We start from the raw sequence: 5,863 nt of genomic DNA on the forward strand, positions 1-5,863 counted from the left end.
TCATCTACCTAGTAAACATTGTATTTGCAAAATATATTAAAATTGTTCAGAGTTATTACGATCGGAATGAGATGATCAAAGAAATTATATATAAATTATGTATAAATGATTTTCATCCTGAAAAAAGGTTTTATATCAGTAGAGTAGGGAGGGTACTATAGACCTACAGCACTTAGGCCGCATGTGACCCATTGTACATCCTCCCGAGGAGTCGTCCTCCTTGGTCATCGTCCATCCTGTCCTTTCCAGGAAAGTGAGCAGGTCACTATGAGACATCTCCTTTATATCGGCAGGTGAAGGCCAAGACTCGCCGAACACATACTCTCTTTGGTAACCTTGAATGTCTTACGACGGCATTCGTGAAGCATTTGGAAGGTACAGCGACATTACTGTCGTTGCGCTACTTCTTCAACCTTCTTGGGGTTCCCTCAGTGGAGATGCACAATTGAGGGAGCTTTCCTGCAAGGGCAGCCGGATCCTTGCCTTTATTCAAGGCGGAGCTCTTGGCGCCCGCCGCAGGGAGTGCCCTTTGCTGTTGGTCGTGGAGTGAGGGAGGAGGAGCCACCGACATAGATTGAGGTGAGCACTTCTGCCCAGCCTTGAGATCGATTTTTGTTTTTGTTGTTTCTGTTTATGTATTTGTTCCATTCATGTGTGTTCCCACGAGGAGCAGGGAAAGAGTTGGTCACACTGGCAGAGCCCCGCATCACAGAGGGAGGCTGATCACAATGAGGTTTCACCCGATTCCCATTCAGCTGTCAGCACGATTCCTTACACCAGTGGTTCCTAACCTTTTCAATGCCACTATCCCAGTGAACAATTATGGGAATTGAGTTTACCCCTAGCTAATTTAAAATTCAACCACACAAATTCGAACAAAAATATCTTTATTAGGTAAGAAATTGCACGTTCAGGTAATATATAAATCTCGGACTTGACTGGTGTGAAGGTTGATATTGATCTGCATTTCCAAATTTAACAATATTATGCTACATTCAGACGGTTTCTAGCTTTTGTTTTTAATGTAACAACAGTCGAGAAACCAGTTTCACATCTGTAAGTTGTAGCAAATGCAATCAACATTTTTAAAGCTCTGTCAGCTATAATAGGATATTCTGCAGCTGCTTTTCGTCAAAATGTGCCGAGGTCATCATTTTGAAAATCAACTTTCAATGAGTTATCCTCCCGTAGTCCAAGAAACTCTACTTTTACTGACATATCTCCATCCTTGAAAATAACGACGCAAGTAGAAAATGGTCTTGAAATCCAGGAGTAGACTCACGACTATCCATGTTCGGAAAATATTACTTCAGTGAGTCTATCACAGCAGTTAAATGTTGAACCACGGAGTTTTCAAACGTGATTTTGTCTTGTTTAGTATTTACTAATTGCTCACTTAGTTGCGTAAACATTGGCCAGCGTCTACGTTGGTAAAGTTCCAATTTACGCAAAAAACTTGCGATTTTATTCTGCAACGTCAAAATGTTTGTTTTATTTCCTTGCAGTGAAATAATCAGACTATTAATTTCACTGAAAAAATCAGCAAGGTACGCCATCGATGCTCAAATGTTTGGTCTTTAATTTTTGCACAATATTCTTTTTCTTTTTGTATTCTCTGATTTTCAAAATACAATCTAATATCTTCTCGTAGTTCATAAACCCTACTTAGAACTTTCCTTCTTGATAACCAACTTACCTCTGTATAGTACAAAAGAGCATTAAATGTAGCACCACCTTCATTGCACAAAATTTTGAATAATCTTGAGTTTGTAGCGCTGCCTCGAATGTGATTGACAATTTTTACTATGTCACTTAACGTATGTAGCAAATCTTATGGAAACGTCTTCACAGCCAAAGCGTAACGGTGTATCAAGCAATGATGGCCAAAAACTTGAGGAGCAACTTGTTTCACGAGTGCTTGAAATCCAGAACCGGTGTCCATCATGGAAGACGCCCCATCTGTACAAACACCAACCAGTATCAACCAATCCAGGCCATTTTCCTCAATAAACTCTTTTAGCGTTTTAAATACGTCTTCGTCGCGAGTAGAAGTGGGCAAAGACTTGCAGGACAAATATTCCTCCTTTACATCATCATCTTTAATGTATCGTGTAAACACCAATAATTGTGAACACGAAGCAACATCTGTGGACTCGTCCAACTGCAGCGCAAACATAGGACTTTCCTTCATTTCAGCAATAACGGTTGCTGGAATATCAGCATTCATTTCACAAATGCGTCTTTGAACAGTAGTATTTGAGAGTGAGATTTGTTTGATCTTAGCTTTATATTGCTCACCAATAGCAAGTGTTACTGCATCACACAAATAAGGTTTGATGAAGTCCTTTCCTATGAATGATCATATTGACTCTATTTCTATGAAATTATCCAAGCATTGTTTCGTCATTTGGAATCTCAGAAATTCTGTCCCTATTAATATTTCATTAACTTATTACTATGCCTATGTTCACTCAAGTCTAAATTATTGCTTAGTCTGCTACGGTAACAGCAACAAATTGAATGATCTGTTGATTGCTCAAATAAAGATACTAAGAACCATGTGTTTTAAAAATATGGTGATTATTGTAAGCAGTTATTTACTGAGTTACAAATTTTAACTGTGATATTCATGTATATTTCAAATTGTGTCACTTACATTAAGAAACCATGAGTTTCTGCAAAGGGATATTATCCGCATAGCTGCTGGTTATACTCTCAGGCAAAATTATAATCTGATAGTTCCTGTACACAAATTAACATCTGTATCAAACGGACCTCATGTTATGTCTACAAAAATATTCATTAAACTTCCAACATTCATTAAGAAAATTTCAAATCCCATTAATTTCAAAAATAGCGTTAAAACTATTCTCTACAAAAATGCCTTTTATTCACTTGATGAATATTTTCAAACTGATCTGGCTGCTTGACATCACGATTGTTTGCTTGTTAATATTCCACTGTTTATATTATGTATTTTTTTATTTGTTTTATATAATTATCTCCTACATCACGTTGAAAACATTGTCAGAAAATTGAGAGGTACACTGGCCAAATTCAAATACTTGAGAAACATCTCAGACACCAAATATCTGAAAATTCTCTACCATGCTTTTGTAGAATCACAAATATCATATGGGATAATAGGGGTGAAAATTGAACATCATAAATATGTCTCATATCATTTAATTTCCTTTGAGTTGTTGAAAATAGGTATTCTTAAATTTACGAACATCTGTATTTCTGCTGATGAATTGAAAACTAAAGTAATATAGTATTTTGTTTCCGTTTTATAGTAAACTGGGAATTAACTAATATCTGAAGATGAAATTGATCCAAAATGACGTTGAATTAATTTTGAAGACATCATTTCAGAAACGTAAAAAAAGATTTAGAGCCTTTGTGAAACGACCAATAAATTATGTATTCATAACCGCCATCTGAAAGACGTTTGTTTGAGATGTTAAATATATTTTTTATCAGGACTGACATGATAGGTGAAACACAACTTATGATGTATTTTGTAACGGTTGAACGTTACATTATTTATAATAACTACATTTATCATTAATATGAGCCCACTATCTAGTGACATAGAGTAAAACATTGGATTCGTTCAATAAATCAATAATAATTATTTCGTACATACCAGAGCATCTTGCGGAAGATAGCCGAACCATCAATCAAATCTACAACACTTTTCACAGAATACAATAGCAAGTTCGGGTCAGTAGATATGAATGAAATACGCATGAGCGAATTAAATTTTTCTAGAAAGGACAAGGGCTCGCTCTCTTCCGTTTGGATGATGGTCTTAGCAACATGGAGTAGATGATTGATCGCTTGAATTCTATCACGTTGTTTAAATATCTTGACATGATCTTCCTTTTTCACTTAGAGATTTCATGAAGTGTTCGTTGTTTGAACATAATCACAGGTACATGAAAGAGTTCCTAGAATTATTTATTACCGTTACTCAATTTTTATAAAATGGCGATATGTATGGTTTCATGCAATCGATATCTTGGTTTATCTTTGTAATTCTTCAATATTTCAGTGGTTATCTCTTCGGTTCATGAATGTTTCCAGGTTATTTTTACCGTGAGGAACATATCGATTTAGTTTTCACAACTTCGTGAAACGGAAATTCTTGATTTTTAAAAATTTGACTGCGTTTTTATTTTCACAGCATTTGGTTGCATGACGAATGAAATCCCAAAAGGGCCTTAATCAATTTGTTCGGAATAGAGGCTGACGGCTGTTCCTGTTTGGAAAATATATATTAGAAACGCAGCCACCCACATGGATTCCTGTATATTAAGGCTGGAGATGATTCTGGGTGAGTATTAATACACACTGTTTCCTTCAATCTTGAAAATCAGTAATTGTGTGTTTAATCTCACCTAGAGTCACCCTTTTAAGCCGCCAGGTCCAGTAGGCTATTTTCTTGAAAGTTGAGATTTCGTATCTTCATTGCAAATTATGAAAAGTGTGTCTTGCCATTATTTTATCTATATCTCAAGTCCCATTAATTATCTCCACCTTTAAAATTATTTAATTAATTTGGAGGATATTCCTTGAACTCAAGATTCATCCACTTGAAACTTGGATTACATAAGAAGTTTCAAAGAAATATTGATTATCTCTTTCTTGGAGCCCTCCTATCACGTTAGTAAATATTTTGATTCAATGAACAAAAATTTCCTTGTTCAATATTCTTTTGCTACAATTCACTTGTATTGATAATATTTTGTATATACCTATAAAAAATTTTGATCATATATATTTGTATATATACATTCAGTAATGAACCTCACTCTCAATGCTTGTTAAAACATTGTTGTAGAAAAGTTGTTCAAGAATTTTGATGTTAGAATTCATTTGTATAATTTTACTCCTCTGTATTCAATATATTCATCAATTGTATATTTGCTTAAAGACTTTAATTAGTACGTTAGACATCCAAGGTTCAAGTATAGTATACATCTGTCTGGTTCAATGTGTCATTAGTTCATATCGTTTTCATGATACCACTACCATGGTGAGCCATACCTGAACTGTTGTCTTTCAAGGTATAGTTACCAAGGCATACAAGGGTAAATATAGAAGCCCTACTGTGATCCCCAACCAATCGACTGGTCTTCAAGGTTCACGCTCCTTTTTCAAGGAATACAAGGGTGAATATAAAAGCCCTAATTATTGAAACCCAACAGATACCCAAGACTACCTACACCGAACCATGCTGCAGTCATCCATTATAAGAACTACCTTAACAGGTACCTCTGTATAAATTCGATTGTGTTTATATACAATCAATTTTCACAGAATTGCTCATTGATTTTTATTATATTCAATATATATATTTGATTAGTGTTTTATGGCTTTGTACAAAATAGAAAGAAATTAACGTTATATATTTTAGAAAATTACCGTTGTATATAAAAGGAAAGTTTGAATTTCTATCCTTTATTTCTGAGAACAAAATAATGCTGGCGTCCAGCCAAAATTCAATTTCAAGAACCTTGCTTGACACTTAATACAATCTGAAACTGGCAAGTCAGTCCAAAGAACACCACTCCAATCTCCACTGCACTACCCCGGTAAATCTGCAATAATTATAACGTTACAATTTACTCGATATTTTTCAAGCCGATGATAATGCGTATGTATTCCTCTAGTCAATGAAGTCAGTAGAGGTACCTCAGTAGAGGTACTGTTCTCTTTCTCTCTCAGTGGTAATTTAAAATAACGGCAATGTCCAGTTTTAAAATCCCTTGTACTGTACTGGCATGGGAATTCATCCCCATAAATAATCCACCCTTATTCCCGCAATTTGTATTCGTTTGTACCCTTTTCTCGCAAT

The 5,863-nt window shown here is 35.2% G+C and overlaps 1 long non-coding RNA gene across 1 annotated transcript; it reads left to right on the plus strand.

Annotated features, from left to right (window-relative positions):
• The first annotated feature begins 3,727 nt into the window (after positions 1–3,727).
• LOC141482711 (uncharacterized) lies at positions 3,728–5,338 on the plus strand. The gene is made up of 3 exons (XR_012465675.1): positions 3,728–3,937; positions 4,190–4,339; positions 5,073–5,338. It is a non-coding gene; the product is annotated as an uncharacterized lncRNA (long non-coding RNA).
• Positions 5,339–5,863: the final 525 nt, after the last annotated feature.

The sequence above is a fragment of the Leptinotarsa decemlineata genome, unplaced genomic scaffold (genome assembly GCF_025532065.1).
Source record: "Leptinotarsa decemlineata unplaced genomic scaffold, Ldec_3_MD MMD2_tig00001719_RagTag_RagTag, whole genome shotgun sequence".
Classification (NCBI taxonomy): domain Eukaryota; kingdom Metazoa; phylum Arthropoda; class Insecta; order Coleoptera; family Chrysomelidae; genus Leptinotarsa; species Leptinotarsa decemlineata.